This window comes from Topomyia yanbarensis, chromosome 3 (assembly GCF_030247195.1).
Source record: "Topomyia yanbarensis strain Yona2022 chromosome 3, ASM3024719v1, whole genome shotgun sequence".
In the NCBI taxonomy this organism is placed as follows: Eukaryota; Metazoa; Arthropoda; class Insecta; order Diptera; family Culicidae; genus Topomyia; species Topomyia yanbarensis.
This window is the reverse complement of record NC_080672.1, coordinates 332,969,438-332,989,272: the sequence shown is the minus strand read 5'-3', so window position 1 is coordinate 332,989,272 and position 19,835 is coordinate 332,969,438. Positions and strand designations below refer to the sequence as shown.

The window sequence follows — 19,835 nt, the reverse complement described above, 5'->3', positions numbered from 1 at the left end:
CTTTCTGTATCAAAAAACATTCTCCGTGTGTAGTCCCAAGCTGGTCGATTATTTGCGACACTGTCGATGATGACAATGAGCTCAAAGTGGGTGCAGCTAAGGGTTTTGATCGCCCTGCTTGCTGCTTGCCACCAATGATGGCTTTTCCAGGAATATACAAAGTAGAGAGGAATATCGTGTTACAACCCATCTAACACGGGATAATAGTTGGACCATGAGGCCATGAGTAGTGCAGCAAATTCAGAGAATCGAACGATTTTGAGCTCGTTGTTGAGGTCCCAGCGGAATGGACAGGATGAGACGCGGGGATGCACAATTTGCCACGCTAACAGCTCCACGAGTAATGAAGCTTAAATTTCTCGGAAATTATGGCAGGACACATATTTTGACCTGTTTTGGGTTTGATGTGGCGAACCCCTCATGACACTGCACCTCTGTTTTTGGCACATATCAAGTGTTGTTGGTAGCTTTTTTTTTCTTTTCTCACTTTTTTTGCTGACCGCTTTTGTTTGAAGGAATAACCCGGAAAGCCATTCTCATAGCTTCTTTTCGGCTGACCACGGCGAGTGAAACCGATTGTTCTCGGGTGATGCATTATGCACTTTGCGGACACTGTCCGTCACTACCGGTCTCGGTTTTGTGTGGAACCATCAAAACAAACGAACTTGTGGCTTCTGGCACCTCTTGACCGTGCTGCCCCGGGTACAGAAATGGATCGAATTTCACCAACTAGCAGCAGGGCACAAACAAGCTGCAGCGAATCATCGTCATCTTCGGCGAAACGTTTTGTGCTGCAAAAAAAAAAACAGTGCACATTTTCGACCGTATCGCATTGGATAGCGTGATATGGGGCCATTGAAAAATAGTAGAACTGTATGAATACCGAAGGTGTGAACTATCTTGTAGTTTGTGAAACCGGATATTCCCATCGATTTTTTTGCATTTCTTCGGTTGAGTATTTCTTTGCTGAAACAAGTTCTCAGCACTGTTTAAACCGTGCTTTCGAACAGTACCTAAATTACTACAGAAGTACTGTAGACTGTTTGTGTAAAAGTTTGAACTTGTAGGTGTTTTTTGCATAATCTGCTCCTCCAATTACCACTTCTTGTTTGCTTTGGAATATTGCATAAAACGAATACTTAACTGATCTAAAAAGACTTATCAAACAGTTCTTTTACACTTTGGAAAGCACGTTTCAGTAATTTGTTAAATATTTCTTTTCAATTGACAATTGTATTCTATTAATATTCCGAACATTTTCTTTCCAGGTAAGTCATCTGCACCTGTCTAAATAAAAGGTAACGCTTGCACAATAAAATGCCAAACAACAGGTAAAAAATGTTTAATCTATCTTTAGTCGGACACAATTCTTGGCCAAAAATCCACTTCGACATTATTAACTTCCCAAGCATGGAAACCGTCACTCAGTGAAACTCTGCTGGCCATCCATCCCACAGTGTGTCAGCTTCCGTTTGGTGCAATAAATTACACTCTCCAAAGACAAAGTCGTTTAAAAAACACTGACTGTAGCACTCCGACCTAAAAACCCAACGTCAACAGATGAAAGCGCCAAAAACGATACACATTTCATCCCGCTTTCAGAATGGTGTATAAAGTAGCCAAAGTGTCACTTGAAAATTTCGAGGAGTTTATCTTTTCCGAACTGGTCTCCGCAACTGGCCCCACTCTCCTCTCCTACTCCTCCTAATGGCCATCCCGACCATCAATCGGTCCCCTGCCATCTCGCTTAAATAGACCACCAAGAATGCTTCTCCCAACGAACGTCGGGCAGCAACAACGCGTCGTCGTTCTACATAATCACATATCGACCGAATAGAGCCAGGCACTGGGAAAACTGCGAGGGCGGCGAGAGACTATGGAGGCATCATTTTCGGTAGAGAAAATAAATAACTTGTTGATGGCAAAACAGATGTTTATGTCCCATTTTTGGATGCTGAAAAATCGACGATGCTGCCGGGTCTTGCTCGGCTCGCTGGGGTAGGAGAGGCATGAGAAACCATGAAACTGTCATCGAGTGGTGCTTGTTATGGCGTCTGCTGGTTTAGCTTCGTGCCATTTGCCGGACAACTGATGAAAATACGTTCGTATAAATATTGATCCACTTAGTTCCGGCTCGTTTCGTATCTGTAGCTGAAAAAGAAACCCATCCACCCAATTTGGGATTGGGAGTTCGGCATATCTTTATCATATATTTCAATTTATCTGGTACAAATGTGTTTCATTCTTTGAATAACGGTGTACAATTGCAATAGTAGAAGCAGAATTATATTGAACCCACCGAAATGGAAACAAATGCAAAAGTTGGCCGTAAATCCAGTGGGGCTTTGGATTTTTGATGGCTTTTCAATACACAGATCACAAAGTAATCGAACTAGTAGCAAGATAATAGATAATATAATTAATATTCGTGCTATACAAGTGGAGCAACGAGAGCAACTTTATTTTTAAATCTGAAATTCTAATGAAAATTTAAAGATTTACATTATACTGGTCATGGTGAAAAAATTACCAGTAGCATTTTTACCTTTCTCATATAGAAAGTGCCCCCCCTCAAGCCACTCCCCCCATCAAACCACCTTCCCTCAAAGATCCTCATCAGATCCTCCTCACACGACCACCTCATGGAACCACTCCAGATCCACCGCTCTCTCATCCCAATAACCTTCACCTAGTAGGCATACCAAGATAGGCTGGGGCATCTCAAGTTCGTGGCTGTCGATCCATTGTAAGTGCGTGCAGGGCCGTCGAGAGCCGCGTGGGTAATCCTGACGGGCGCTTTGAATCTAACAAAGTCATGGGTGCGTTTCGACTTCGTCTCATAAGAAACCGACACTAACTTATTATTGTCGGAATAGATTAGCACCGGCTTGACGCGAAATCCCAGTCGTTCGATTGAAACACGAACTGTGTTTCCGTTTTAGGGATTTTGTGTCAAGCCGGCGCTAATCTATTCTGACAATAAGTTAGTGTCGGTTTCTTATGAGACGAAGTCGAAATGCACCCATGACTTTGTGAAGTTAGGATTTGGGCCCTTTACGTACAAAGAGTAGTTTCACCGAAAATTTTCGCCCAAGCGAGAAATTAAGGTGTTTACCAGCTTATCCTCCTTATGTAGGAATATAGCATAATTCCAAACCTACTTATTTGAATCTTGATTAGAGAAATTGTATGCATTCAACTGTTGAGTCTGTTGCTGTTTCTGTTGATCAGAGTCTCATTATGCTAGTATACAGTACTTTTATAGAAATGAATAAATTCAAGAAACAAAAAACCTGTGACTGTGGAACAGCAGTGACTCGACTCGACGAAGGGTTTGTTAGTAGAGGGTTTGCAGACCTTAGTAAAATCCAAAAATGTGCACCCAAAACTCGGCCGTAATACCTTCACGGTAATAAGAAAAAAAACGCTCTAATAGCAAGACGTTTCATGCTAAAACGGTCCCAACAAAAAATTCCCCAAACGGCAATACCAATACATTCAAATCTCTACGTCGCACACATGTTTCATCAATTCTTATTCAATAAATATTAACGCCTCGAAGTGTGTATCACTTCGCTTGTCATTATATTGCGCTTCAAGCGGAGTAAACACAATGGGGATAAAGACGAGGTTCGATTTTTCTACACGACACATTCCGTATTTGAAGATCGGCTCACACTCGGCTAGCTTCAAAGCACAGTCAGAAAAAACGACTCGGAATCAGTGATGCCACAAGTACAGATTTATGTAGAAAGGTTTTTTAAGCATTCCTAGTACAGATTCTGTACTGTACAGATTACAGATTTTTGTAAAAAGGTACAGATTAGTACAGATTTTTTTACATGACAGCAAGGTAAAATAATTTAACCCTGCGAGGCATTCCAGTAAACAGCAGGTAAACGTTGAGTTAGGCAGCAGTGATGGTAAGAATCTGAAGTGGAGCTGGTGCTGATTGCACACTTAATTTGCACGCATCTTTTGCCGAAATCTCAACAGCTGAGGTCTCAGCAATTTTTTGTTGAGATCTCAGTAAAAGTGACGTTTCATAGCTGAGACTCGAAAAATATTTCACTGAAAATCAGCAAACAAATCTTACTTTACTGAGAAATCATTTTCTAAATTTACTGACTACACGGTTGTTGGGAAAGTGCCGAACCAAATTGAGTGTGTGAGCTTGAACTGAAGCAGATATTCGAATGCGATATGCGAGAAACCTGCTTCCTGCAAATCAAAGGGATGATGTCTAAGTGAAAGCCGAGCGAATCTTCTTGGAGTGCATACGTTTACTCTGACCTGTTCCATTTGAATTCCTGCAAGCAGGTTTCTCGAATTCTATAGATATTACCAGCCCCATCTCAGCTTCTCACCGCCACTCTGTTGGCCACTTTTGGTTGCAAACAAAGTGGCAGCGAGAGTTTGAGCTGGAGCTGATATTAACATTATCCAGTCAAACTCATCCGGAATTCTAACTAGTTTCTTGCGGAATTCCAGCTCAAATAAAAAACCGAGTCAGAATGTTGATTTCCCCTAATGAAACATATGTATAAGAAAAATGTCTTTTTTAAAACAACCTTGTTATGGTTTGGGTACAGAATCCGGTACAGATTTTTCTATAGAAGAGTACAGATAGAAGATTTTTCAATTCCCGGTACAGATTTAATTGTGGCAACACTGCTCGGAATAGTGGTGGGGTACTTCGGCCGATGTTAAATTGAAATTTCTTTTCTATCACGGACGTTAACAGCAAGATGGCGACTGCACAAACATGAACAGTCCTTCCCGTCATTTACGGGAAGCAAGACCTATAGTTGTCTGGATCTAAGCTTGTCTGGATCTAAGCACCAAGTCTGGGCCTGGTTCAGGTCCGGTCATGGAAAGGGGAAAAGGGGATGGGCTAGATCCAGGTACTGGTCCGGATCCGGTTACTGGTCCAGATCTGGGAACTGGTCCGGATCTAGGTACTGGTCCGGATCCGGGAGGTCTGGGTTTGGGAACTGGTCTGGATCCGAGAACTGGTCCGGATCGGGAACTGTGTCGGATCTGGCAACTAGGCCGGATCCGGAAACTGCCTATCCAACGCTATCCAACCTACCCAGTAAAAAATTCGTAATTCGGGGTGGTTTCTGCCAATATTGGGGTAGATTCCAGCCTGAATTTGGTTGGCTATCCGCCAGGATTCCGGTTGGTTGGACTCGATATTAATACTATCATAGAAATCGACCGAATTACTCTGCGAACAAAGAGGTTGACACATACTGAAAAATTGTTTGATTGTGTGATGCACATACATGAACACTGTTCATTGAACAGCAACCGAAATTCGTCATTCCACCGTTTACTGGTTTTCCGGGAATATGAGTTTAATACCGCAATGCGCAATTGCGTGGTCTGTTACCGAAAAGATAATAGAATCTTACCCAAAAGTAATAGAAACATACTCGTCGGATTTTGGGTGTGGTCATCGTGATGGTCCCAAACCTAACGATAAAACATTATTCGAAGCGTCCAGAATATATGGAGGATTGACGTCTCTTGGTGCAAAAACAAACAAAAATAGTATTGAGGCTCTCCTTTTGAAAGCTTTTATTCGTCAATGCTCTCAAATATGAATAAACTGACCAACTCTGACGAAAAAATCCGTACACCTTGCGGACTGTTTGCCTGACCGTGATGAACGATCGCGCTTCATTGCAGAATGGTGTACGGATTTTTTCGTCAGAGTTGGCCAGCTTATATATGAATAAGAATTGACTCAGAGGCTAATCGAGACCACCAACTCCCGAGCGAACTCCCAAAATGTTATGGTATGTTGTTTACTAGATATTTTGACATAGTTGATAGAGGGAACGGTCTTTTCAGTTCTGCCAATCTCGACGAACCAATCTTATGATCTGCATTTCTTTCGGGCTCGTGAAGTTGGTAGCAGTGTAAGTCCATATATGAGAAGTTACTAGCATGCTCAGTAGCGTCTACGTCATCATTATCACATTTTACAAGCTGTCTCTGTTCACTACTACTAACATTTTTGACGCATGCTAGAATTTTGTTTAGAGGGACTTTGGGAAGGAGTTATTTATTGATCGCTGCTAGGCTCGTTACTGCATGCCAGCAGCGGATCCAGAAAAAAAATTCGGAGGGGGTCAGAAATTTCGATTTTGAAATGTTCGTTGTACAATACGTAATATGTAATACCCATATTTAATCAATACTATGTTCACACTACAGAGTTAAAACGTGTTTTAAAGCTATCTTGATGACATTTTTCTTGTTGCTAATTATTATAACTTGTTTTAACTATGTAGTGTGAACATAGTATAAAATAAGATTTGGTTGTCGAATTTGGTTTGGAATGATTTTGAATTTAGAACGAATTTTAAATAGAAACTTTTTTTAAATCTCTCAAGAAGTTAAAAATTTTTGGGGGGGGGGGGTCCGGACCCCCCAGGACCCTCCTCCTGGATCCGCAGCTGCTGCATGCTTTTGTTGTTGTTTCGAAATATCTTGCAATTTTCACCTACGTACGGCTCGACCGTCTAGAACAGCAGTTCTCAACCTTTTTCTTACCACGGACCCCTTGTAATCAACCTGGGTTGCTGCGAACCCCTACGGTTAACATCGATTTTGTATGCTATCAATATGTTATTTTCAGTTTGTTAGGAAACAAAAGTTGAAATTTCAACATGCACTCAAAAAATATATTTTTCTTCGCGGACCCCCAGCAACGACTTGACGGCCCCCTAGGTGTCTGCGGACCCCAGGTTGAGAATCACTAGTCCAGAAAAAATGGTTCGAAGATACTTGAAGTGGAATAGAGAGCATGCCGTACCTAGTCGTTGTAAGCATTTTTTCCAAGCATTTATTTTGAGGTTATAATGTCTCAGATCATTGAAATACATAAAATCACAGCCAGCAGTTAATATACACCATTATATCCAAAATTATGCGTGCGTCAGTGCTCATAAATTCCATTGCAACATAAAATTCGAAACGGTACTGAGCAGATATCGTGCTATCAAAATAATGCTGCCGAGGACCACCTCATAGATACTCCGTCAAAACTTTCAATATAGGAACCGTAGAAACTTGCATACTAGTTACTAAGAACTATACACAGCAAAAAAATACTTGTAACTTTACGTCTTGCTAGATGCACATAAAAGGAACGTCCCAATTCACATAAATTTACATTTAATTACATGTAAAAATGTGAGTTGTTCGGCTTTTCCTAAGTCATTAATTCTGAGTTTTACATCAAAAGCGTCACAATATTTAATTTTACATATCATAACATGTAAAATCCTATTATCAGACAGAAAAAATACATCGCTACGTTGTTTACGTCACATGTAATTTTATTTTTTTCTAAGAGTGTACTCGTTCTGTTCAAATTAAATAAACGATTACTAATTGCCTGGAAGAAGCAACATACATCAAAGAAAAGCAAAGCATCCTCCGTTACCAACCTATTCTCTGTTTGACATTTCGAGGAACCCTCTAGTCAGGGCCGCCAAGAGGGGGGGGGGGGGGTCGGGGTGTTTCCGCCCGGGCCCGGAGTTTTGAAGGAGGCCCGGATTTTTAACAGAAACTATAATTTTGACAAATACTTTTTCGACAAAAATTTATTTGAGAATTCAATTAAAAACTCAATATCTAGTGTATGAGGTAAGTAGAATAGCGAAAATTCTAAACTACTGCATATTTAATATCAACTGTGTTTATACCAACCTAATTCTCGCATCGAACCAAGATCAGACTCGAGCGGGCATAGTAGAATTAACAAAGAGATTTATTATAGGAAAATTCCTAACCTGAATGAAGAAGAGAATGACCTTAAGGTTAAAATGTCTGTAATCGAAACAAAAATATGATCAGACTTGTAAGGGTTAAACAATTAAATGGTTTGATTACAAGTCATGAGGTTGTCTTCAAATTTCGCCAATTTGAAATCGATTTTTTGATTTATTGAATTTTCAATCTTCAAAAGCGCTGGATTGGTATCGGAAGTAATTATTGAAAGAAAAAAACCCTGCTTAGGGTTGGCACACCGGTTTTTGGAGGCGAATTCCGTGCCTTCGTTCAGGTAAATCCGAATTCGCCCGAAAGTATCCATTGGATTATTTTGCAATTTTGCGTTGCCCTTCTCTTTCCCAGAAATCGCCTAGCACCCAGTCCTCATAAACATCATCCTCGGGTTGCAGGCCCTAATTGTTAAGGAGAGCCCCTCTTGGCGTTGACAAATATTATTTTAAAAGTGCCATTTGGGTTTACTTTACCCCATGAACCTTCGCTTCAATGGATTAATGTTCCTCACAAAGATTCTCGAAAGACTGAAGTGTGATTTCACACCCCGTGTTTTTTACTGAGGAGCAGAGCATAGCTCGCTGGGATTATCCTTCACAGCGAGAGTGATTGGTGTTTTGGATTCTTTGTGAATATCCGAGAAAGCGAATCACTACGTCTAACTAAATCAACAAAACTGTTAACAAATGCAAAAACATACCACTAAATGTGAACGGCACAGAAAGGTGGAGTGCTTTACCAAAACATTACACTCTACAGTGAATGTGAAGAAAGTAAGATATTTTTCCTCCTAGTGCTACGAGCTACATAAGAAATAAAAGAGTGCATATTTATTTGTTTTTAAGCGTTTTATACAATACAAAGCAAAGGAAGTGCTCCAAAATTCTGTCGAGTGATCACTTTAATTCAAAATTCTAATTGATTTCAACGCATACCCATGTGTACCTTGAAGTCTATCCCCTGCTCAGTAAAATTCTGCTGGTAAAAGCACCACTAGAGGCGGTAACCCTACCTCTATTTGAGAGCTCAATTGATCAAATGAGTCATTAAAAACTCTTGATAAACCAAAAGAATTCGAAATTAATCCAAAAATTTAGATTTAAAATTGAATATATTTGGTTTGCCGTTCATTGATACAAAATCTATAAAAAATCATATTCAGATAAGAGATGATACCGAAACATATTTGTAAAGGGGTCATACTCAAATGACGTAGCTTTTTTCGGCGATTTTCGACTACCAATTCCCCCTAGCAAAGAGGCCAAGGATTGAAAAAAAAAAAATACATTTTACAATTCTTTCAAATACGGCCTTTTATCAACATTTTCATTATAACAGCACATTGCGTACACAACAAGCCCCTTTCGTGACGAGTATAGTGTTAATAGTTTTGTTTTGAATTTTATATGTCATGGAGCATGAAAAAAGATATCTCAGTTCACAATCCTGCAGCTGCCAATGATTCTAAAAAGCATACGTTCAACCAAATTACTAAATTGTGTTTGGTTGATTTCGAAGAGAAAATTTAACTCGGCTACCAAACTAAATCAACTAGTTAGCAAGATTAGGTAACTAATGTAGCAAGGTTAATCCGCATACAAATAATTTTCGTTTTGGAGGAGCGAGCGTAAGATTTTTAACGTCGGTTCCTGAACGTAACGATTTTATTTTTATTTTTGAACTATTTTATAGAAATCAGTTACCACATTCCTGTAAAATATTTTAAGGTGTGCTAACACACCAACACAAATAAAAGAATAATTCATGTTTTTAAAGGATTATGAATGTTTTCGAAACCAGCATAGCGTAAAATCCAACCCAAACCCTTATTTGAAATTTAATTCACGTTTCTCATTTTTTTCCATTTTTTTATTCCTACATGGATTTTTTTTAGTTTCACTAAAATTTCATTGATCTATATTTTCATGTTGTGGATTGTATTTGTATTTCTACAATTGTATGATTCTACCTTTTTTATCTATTTGCAAACTTTTATTTTATCCATCTTTTAATGTTCTTTACTTTTGCTTTGTTTTCTATTGCTATCACTATCACTTACTTTAATTTATAGTTTTTTCTCTGTTATTTAATTTTATTCGCAATTTTTCGAGAAAATTCTGCTTTCTTTATTTTTTCTTATTGTTTCATATTTTAATACCCTGCTTTTTATTTGTTTTTTTGTCATTCCATCTAATTTTTAGAATTTGTCTATTTACTACACTTATTCTTGTCATGGCCTTTTTCTATTTCCTTTTTTTTCATATTTTTTCCAAAAGCAATTTTACTTATTCAAGCTCATTCCAATTTGTCTTATTGTTTAATTTTTTACCTTTCTCCTATTTTCTCCCCATTTTCTAGTTTTTAGATTTCCGTTTATCGTAGTTTTATTTTTCCCATTGTTCATATAATATAATTTTATTTATTTTTTATACTTTTTCTTAAGATTTAATTCGTTATTGTTATTTATTCATGTTTTCCATTTAACCTCTTTTGAAAGTACTTTTTCTGTTGACAATTTTCCTATACGTTAATATTGATTTTTTTTATTACCCTAAAAAAACATTTGATTTATCTTTGACACTATGGGCACTTTTTCTTCATTTCACATTTAGTTCGTTGTTTGAATTTATTTCAAATTTCATTTCTTGTGCTTTTTCTGTTCTTTAAATAATATCCATTTTATTAATTTTTTTCGTGGCTTTTTTCTACTATTTTTTGTTTTCCATTTTGTCTGTTTGCTCCATTTTTGGTCAATACTTCCAATTTTCTTTACTTTTTCGTCTTTTCATCATTTCAATTTTCCAGTTTTTCGATTTTTTTGGTTCGTCCATTTTTTTTAATTTCTCTATTGTTATTTTATTCTTGTCCTTCATATATACTTCTCTAGTTTTATGCATTCTTAACATTTTATTTATTTTTTCTATTGTTTTAAATATGTCTTGTTTTTAACGTTAAATAAATTTTATTATTCTTGATTTATCGAGTTTTTCAGTTTTATGCATTTTTTATATTAATGTTTGTATTCTTTTTGGTAATTTTTTTTCATTTTCATTGATTCTAATTTTTTTTCTACTTTCCTATCAATTTTTCATTACTTTCACCATTTGTTCAATAATGTTCGACTTTTTTAATTTTCGCAATATATTTTTGTGGTTTCCTGTTTTCCTTTATCAATTTTTTGTTTTGGTTTTTCTCGTTTAAACATTTTTTGACAATTGACATTAATTGGTTTATTTGGATGATTTTGTTGTTTTAGCTCTTTTGTACATTCTTTTAATATTTAGTTTTCCTATTGTTTTTATCCTTTGCCGTTGATCGCCGTTTAGATATTTTTATTTTTTGTAATTACTACATTCTTAATCTTGCCACTTCCTTACTTTTATAAATACTATTCACAGAAATGGCGCTTTCCAAAGTCACCAAAACTGTCGAAGAGGTATTAAAAACTCCTAAAGTATAAAAAACTACGTTTTTGCCTTTCTCATATAGAAAGGTTATGCAATCACTCTGAAAAACGGCAATCTAATCCCGGCCCGGAGGGCCGAGTGTCATATCCCATTCGACTCAGTTCGTCGAGATCGGAAAAAGTCTGTATGTGTGTGTGTATGTGTGTATGTATGTGTGTGTGTATGTGTGTGTGTATGTGTGTGTGTGTGTATGTATGTGCGTATGTGTCAAATAATGTCACTCATTTTTCTCAGAGATGGCTGGACCGATTTGCCCAAACTTAGTCTCAAATGAAAGGTGCAACCTTCCCATCGGCTGCTATTGAATTTTGGATCGATCGGAATTCTGGTTCCGGAATTACGGGTTTCAGAGTGCGCCCACACAGAAATTTCGCATAAAAACTATAGGAAAAATTAAAACCTGTTTTAATCCACCTAGCGGTGCAATTGTGCCTTTCTCATTTCTCTAAACTATGGCACGGAGGGTTTTTATGTTCAACATAATTGTGGAAATGTCCTACGGTGTCGACGGTGAAACACTTGAAACAAAAAAATATCATACTCCATTAGCCTAATCAGCATTAGATCAATGTTATCTGCTTGCTAACTCATTTTGTCATGCGGGGATGGGTATGTGAGGAGGGCGAAAGTCCCATGAACGAACGACTTCCCAGCTTAAATTGGTATGCTTTGTGATATAGTGGTGGTTTAGAGGTGATGGGGTTGAAAGGGAGGGGTATGAGGGCTGGATGGGGTGGTGGTCTGAGGGGTGATTTAAGGAGATTTTTAAAGGAGGGGAGTGAACAGAAGAGGGGGGGGGTGTAACCCCTCTCCGTAAACCATCAACTACGCCCCTGTTAAAATCCAGAAACCTTATGCGAGTCGAAAAAAAAATTAGGTTGACGTTTTTCAGAGTCATTGCATAACCTTTCTATATGAGAAAGGCAAAAATGTGCAAAATCCAAAAAAGTGAATCTTCGTCTTTTTGATGCTAAATGTATTCAAGGTGCATAAAACGTCGAGATTTGATGCAAACACGAAAAAAATTTGACGAAGATTCACGTTTTTGGATTTTGCACATTTTTGCCTTTCTCATATAGAAAGGTTATGCAATCACTCTGAAAAACGTCAACCTAATCCCGGCCCGGAGGGCCGAGTGTCATATCCCATTCGACTCAGTTCGTCGAGATCGGAAAAAGTCTGTATGTGTGTGTGTATGTATGTATGTGTGTGTATGTGTGTGTGTGTGTGTATGTGCGTATGTTTCAAATAATGTCACTCATTTTTCTCAGAGATGGCTGGACCGATTTGCCCAAACTTAGTCTCAAATGAAAGGTGCAACCTTCCCATCGGCTGCTATTGAATTTTGGATCGATCGGAATTCTGGTTCCGGAATTACGGGTTTCAGAGTGCGGCCACACAGAAATTTCGCATAAAAACTATAGGAAAAATTAAAAATAGAATTGTTATTTTTGATGCTAAATGTATTCAAGGTGCATAAAACGTCGAGATTTGATGCAAACACGAAAAAAATTTGACGAAGATTCACGTTTTTGGATTTTGCACATTTTTGCCTTTCTCATATAGAAAGGTTATGCAATCACTCTGAAAAACGTCAACCTAATCCCGGCAAATTTTTTTTTCAACTCGCATAAGGTTTCTGGATTTTAACAGGGGCGTAGTTGATGGTTTACGGAGAGGGGTTACACCCCCCCCCTCTACTGTTCACTCCCCTCCTTTAAAAATCTCCTTAAATCACCCCTCAGACCACCACCTCATACCCCTCCCTTTCAACCCCATCATCTTTAAACCGCCACTATATTACAAAGCATTCCAATTTAAGCTGGGGAGTCGTTCGTTCATGGGACTTTCGCCCTCCTCACATACCCACCCCCGCATGACAAAATGAGTTAGCAAGCAGATAACATTGATCTAATGCTGATTAGGCTAATGAAGTATGATATTTTTTTGTTTCAAGTGTTTCACCGTCGACACGTAGCTCATCAAGTTCGTGGCTGGCATGCCATTGTGTATAAGTGCAAAGTGTACTAAGAATGTAATGGACATTTCCACAATTATGTTGAACATAAAAACCCTCCGTGCCATAGTTTAGAGAAATGAGAAAGGCACAATTGCACCGCTAGGTGGATTAAAACAGATTTTTTTCCTTCGTTGGCACTACAAACAACTAGATTAAAAAACGGTACATAAATATAAAATTTCAGTGTACTATACATAATATCAGTGAACTCCAATGGAATTCATACATTGACTTTTATGTACTCAGGCTCCAAGTCACGATCATTGATTGATACACAGTGGTGGGGGCCCGTACGTTGGACCCACCGGACCCGTATTTTCTCTCTGCGGCCCTGCCTCTAGTACAACATGAATTAGAATCTCTTGAGCCATGGGAAATTCTGGCATGTACGATATCAAACCAACGATATTAACCAAGCAGCCATTCGTTTCGCGGAACAACATGCAGCAAATTAACGAATCCGACAACGTTCATTGCAACATTCCCATACAGACAACAGCTCTAGAGAGGTGCGCTTACATGATTTATCACCGCGCACCCCTGACATCGAGATCAAAAAGTTTGTGCCAAAATATGGAGAGGTGGTGTTGGGGTGGCAATCAGAAGGACCGCGTGGGTTTTCTCTAAGCCCTTGACCTACTGGTTAAGCCACGGCAGGTCACGTGAGGGTGGGTAACACAACGATCTCTTTTCTGCCCTAGCTCGAGCTGGAGTCTCTTTTGTCTCAAGGTCGGCTTTATTCAAGGAGGAAATCGCTAATCAGGGACTCAAGGGTGTGAAAAGTGCATGGAACCAAAAAAAAGCTGATTTCAATATCCTATTTTATTTATACACATTAATATTACCTGTGTGTGTTAAGGTTCTGGGACCGGCTGATGTCTGCTCTCTGTTCGTCCTGGGTGGCGTGCAATCCCGCACGTGGTTTCCTTACCGGTACCGCACGGCGCGGCAATGCTCGGCGATTACTGTAGCTCCTGATGATCACACTCGTCGGCGGTTTCGTGCTGCCGGTTGGTACAAATTACGAGTCCTGATAGAAAACATGATATGGAGAAGGAGGCCTTTAGTTGTGAGATACTGTCTAATCACATAGATTTGGTTTTAATTACTAATTATTTTTCATCATACCTGATTCGATATTTCTGTATATCCTGATTTGTCGGTTCTTCTTGCGCTTGTAATTATTGCGCTATAAAATTAATAAAATTTTCAATTATGGTACACTCCGTTTTTTTCTAATTCGTCGACTATTCTCCTCGAGATTTGAATGGAAAAAGTCTTCTTGATTCTCAACCGGCCTCCCTCACTCATTTTCCATTTGTCCCCATCATTTGCCTGTTCTTCCATGAACTGTCTCAGATGTTACAATAATTTCGAGCAATTTTTATTGTAGTGTAGTGTGTACTATATTATATTACTTAGTACCTAAGCTGTGAAGCGTGTTCGAATTGGCCGTTATATTTCTTCTTTTTCGTCGGAGATTTTTATCGTTTAATCAGACAACACTGGTCATGCACCCAGGCAGATTCACATATGCAAATTCTGCAAAAAGACGCTGCACCAAGGAAAACCTTGTACGAAAGCAGCTAAGAAAAGCCCGCCTACTATAGCTATAAGCAGCATACCGCTATCTTATGCCAAAGCGCAAACGATTGCAAAACCAATATCTATGGATCTGACCGGAACAATTAGTCACTCAACAACGATCACACCTAGTGTCTCCAAGCCAACAACCGGTACCACCAGCAGCTTCTACATTTATATTTTGTAGTGCATTCCGTCGGTTCAAGCAATCATAACTCGGTTTTTTAACCTTTTACACAAACTAAACAATACCCAGAAGAACGCATATTTTAACAAACGTCGAATATAAAGTATCCATAATAAGAGTTTGAATTTTCAAGTTATTAAATTGAAACTACAATCGGCAGCCCTATGGGGTTGCACGAACTGTAGACATAGGACTATACTACTTAATGTAAAATATTTATTTTCTTAGTACATTTAGAGTAATAATAACTCAAATATATTTCTTACGTATAGTTTAAGCACAACCAATCAACATCGAATGTTACATATTGAACCAAACCTTCTTGGTTGTCAGGTTATTTCATTTGTAGTAAGTGATCGAATCCGATTAAACTTATTTGAGAAGATCTAAAGAAAGAAGATAGAAATCCGTGACCGAACTAATATATGGAACTAAATTTTTATAGCATCACGTCAGATTTTAAAAATTGTAAAAACCCGGACCGGTGAAGAAAAATCAAATTTTAGACAGTATAATCACATTTCATGTATAGACCAAGCTTTCTAGTTATATTTTGCCATTATTTTATCTTTGCTGAAGTACACATACAAATGTAGAGCGAATGCAGTGGTCTTAATCATATATCGAAACTATAAATATACAAGAATCGAAAACAATTTTATATATCGACTTAGATGCGCTTTTGCAACGGTTTTTCGAGTAACAGTGTTTTAATTCATAAATAGGTTTTGTAGTATGTACCTATTAGCAGAATCAAAATAGAAAAAAATCAATGAATTGATCGAACGTAAATAATAAGCTTTCATTGTGCTTCCCATCGATCCGTGTAAATTTGTTGCTAAGATAGTTTTCGTCTTTGCGCAACGAAAGCACAGATTACTATCATGCAGGTTACGCATGCAACCGCTAACAAACAGGGATGCCACATTGAAATCTGTGTTTCGGTCAAAAATATCTTTTTACCATCTGTGATAAATGAAACAGGAGAAAAATCTGTGATGAATTTCCGAAAGATCTGTGAAAAATCACAATATTGCCAAAAATCTTTGAAAATCTGAAATTTTCATCAAAATGTCAAAAATCTGCCATTTGTGGAAAAGGATCTGTGATCATTACAGCAAAATCTGTGAATATGGTAACCCTGCTAACAAATTAGGTATACCTATCGAAACATTCGCCTCAAACATTGAACCTAAGCGCACAAAACAAAATGAGTCAACGATGATGATGATGGGTAGAACAAAAGAGACAACTAGTACCACTACACTAAGTTAACCGTGTTTACAAATGGAGCTCGAATGTACAAGCGATATTGTGTACGAACAATTGTGTTCAAGATTGCACATAAAAGTGTGCTGGAACTAAGCACATCTCAGTCGCGTGTTGGACGGCGCTGGATAGCGTACCTCCACAGCCAGTGTAACGGATTTCTAAGTAAGCTACACTGGCTGGTAAAACACAGCGCAGTGATCTGCTCCGTCTGGCGTTCAACAGGCAACTGAGCTTGTCCGGCCAAATCCATTTCTTTAAATAGTCGATGATGACGTCATTCATACAAGCGTAGCGCGCTAGGTACACAAATCTGTCGTGCCGGACATGGGAAGCGCTATCTTCTGTGTGTAAATGACTAGGTTGTACATTATTTTAATTTTCAATGCCATGATATCAAAAATCTTTGGGTTTATCAATTGGAATCTATTCTTAGAAGTATTTCGGGGCGATATGCGCAAAACATTTGAAAATTTATCGTGAGATGGATGAATTATATGCGTTTAAAATTGGACCACTTTTCGTTACATACCATTTTGATAGAATTTGAAAAATGCACCCCCATATCGGAAATAATCGAATCGAATATCGAAATCGCTTTCATACAACAATTTAATAAGGCAAATAAATGCAAAGAAATTACATCTTCCGTCATTCAGTTTTCCTTTAGAGAAAAATGCGGGCCCCCAAATAGGACCAGGGCCCCGGGGCAATTGCCATTGCTGACCCTCCCTCTCTCATCGGGCTTGTGCATGTGCAAATCTTACTGAATATGTAATATACATTTCCACTATTATATTGAACATAACCAGCCATGGAATCGAAATTTGGGCAACGGAGAAAGGTATAATTGCACCACTAGGTGGATTAGAACAAGTTTTAAACTTTACGATCGCTATAAATCAGAAACAAAAATGTTAGTCTTAAAAATTGGAATTTAAAGAGTTCGTCATTGAAAACGTCCCATAAATCAATAACAACAAGTGACAGAGAAAAGATCCCACATAACTGTGTACTATATGCCAACCATTTTATCAAAAGTTTAAAAACCATTTCCAATATAGTTATAACGAACATAAAGCATTATCGTTTTTCCACTCTCGACCATACAAACAACGGGTTGTTAAGAAGACCGTTCCATGCAAAAATATGCGTTTTTTCCATATAAATTTTGACAACATACCATTCAAGAATCATACTGTTTATGGTGACATACATATTTAGGATCTAGAGCGAGTAAAGGCGCTGTAACCTAGGCTTATTAGCCAGGGCAAGGTGAAAATACCTCTGTCCCAACCCAAAGGACCAAAGGAGTGACATTAACCTTCTTAGCAAAGTCACTCCTAACGATTTATTATATCCCCTTCAAACTGAAACGGTCGGTACGGTTGTTCTAGTTTCTTCCTCTTTCAAGATTCAAAACAACTCGTTAATTAAATTATTGATTAAATGAATAATTTAATTGCCGTCTATTTTTGAAACATTTTCAAACCCAACTCTGCACAGTAAGCCTGGCTGTTTTAATATTTGCGACATATGGAAATATGCTTCAAATATTAATTTTGACAAGAAAAACACTATAGAATAACTGTAATCTTTCCAGGATGCTTTTCAATACTGGCTGTGTAAGGGTTAGAATAGAATAGAACATGCTTATTTAGGATCTAGCGATGCCTAAAATATTATGGAGTAGAAAAAAAACGCATGAGGAAGAACTTCTTCCCTTTCACTTTTTCGATTCTGTAAGTAGCGGTTGCCCACTACTCGGGTTCTGTTTCCCCGACGGACCCTTCTTATCAGGGCGGCCTAGGTGCTTCTACCGGAATTTCGGATCTTCGGGAAAACAAATAAACTAAATTTTACCGTGTTTATTTTCTTCCAACTCTCCCGTCACTCACGCTGTTACTCGATCTACTGCTACTGGCGACGAGCGGTATGTCCGACCGGCCGAGTTCTCCCGTTTTACGTAGGCTGCTCCGGCAGCGGTTTTTTGCGTCTAGCTAGGGAGGTGAGCTTGGCTCCTTTGTTGGAAACTCCCTAGCCACGTTGGCGACGAATTTTCGGATCGTCTACTCGCCGTAAACGATCCCGGAAGTCGCCGCAGTCATCTTCTCAGGGGAACCTTTGTACGCTCTGCTTCGTTCCCCTTGGCGATTAACTGTGGAGGAGAGCTTGGCTCGTTCGACGGACCCTCCACAGTGAGAACGGTCGGTGACTAGATTTCTTGATGTTTAGCCGGGATAGCGAAAACACTCCTTGACGTTTACCTTATCCCTTAATGGCGAATCGACATTGCTTATACGTGTGCCCGAGCCACAGACCGACACTCTTTGATGGAAAAAAATCGGAAATATGTAGTTCTAAACATTTCTCGAATGGTATTTATTTATACGGGATATCTTCCGCAGAATTTGTGCAAAAAATCTGTTCTACAACTTTTTTGAAGACACTCATCCGCAATTTGTTTTCGTTTTAAAGTTAATAGCCTTCTATGATCAATTTCTTAAAAAAAGAAATGCGGCACGTTTTATACATATAAAAATTCTAGAACATGTCATTTCGCAAATATAGATACTATTAGCTCTACCCAATTAAGCTCCTCAAAAGCATGTTTTGAACCACTGTGCATTGGCTCAAACGAAGAGATGAAACTCGATTCGAGTATTTCATAATAGTGCGCCACCTTCCCTAATAGGGCCAAACTAGGTTCATTACCCTGTAAGAAACTGGTTTCTCAAATTGTCTTGTACAACAGCGATCTGCCGGAATTTCTCCCACCAGCTTCTGATACAGGCAATGTCCGTGTGTCAAAAGGTATAGACATTTTCACCAAGCCAACCCGCTGCATATCAGAACCGATTACAAATTGCGATTTTTCATTAACATTTATATGTGTGTAATGCGAACATTGATATTCAATATTTAGGCCAATTTTTAAATGCAGCCAAAATGCAATATATGTAGTGCAACGCGGTGTTGTTCCCCATGAAAATGCACCAAAACTCATTCCTCGATACAACTTCCGCTCGCGATTGCTGTTGTTCTTTTGATAACGTTTTCTTTCACTGTCAACACCCAACGTTCATTCCGTTCATCGTAGACCACTTTCGCTCTGTTTACATTCACCTGCGCGGAATGAATCCCCATTCATCCAACCTCCTCCCGGCGCCCCGTTTGTTCGTTGACCTTTCGTTCTAGCACGCACTCACTGCGTCACTATACATCACCACGCAAGCCGAGTGGGTAAACAACAAACGGCAGAAACAGAAAATGGCAGACCGCGCCGAACACTGACAGCCAGCCTGCTGTGACAATCGGATCCCATTTATTCCTATTGGAAAAACGGGCGACTCTCAGCGCGCTGAGTTCATCCGTTAACTCACAGCCGTTTCTCGTCGTGTAGCTGACACTCGTCGTATTCGGCACTCCTACCATATGGAAGGCACGATTCTACCCGTTTCACCGACGTCTCTATGTGTGTATATGCGCTGGGTATACACGGCGAAGC

The 19,835-nt window shown here is 38.8% G+C and overlaps 1 protein-coding gene across 1 annotated transcript in view; it reads left to right on the top strand.

Moving 5' to 3' along the window:
• LOC131693140 (semaphorin-2A) overlaps positions 1-19,835 on the top strand; it is a 326,263-nt gene that overhangs the window by 37,265 nt on the left and 269,163 nt on the right. The gene's annotated exons all lie outside the window — the stretch shown is intronic.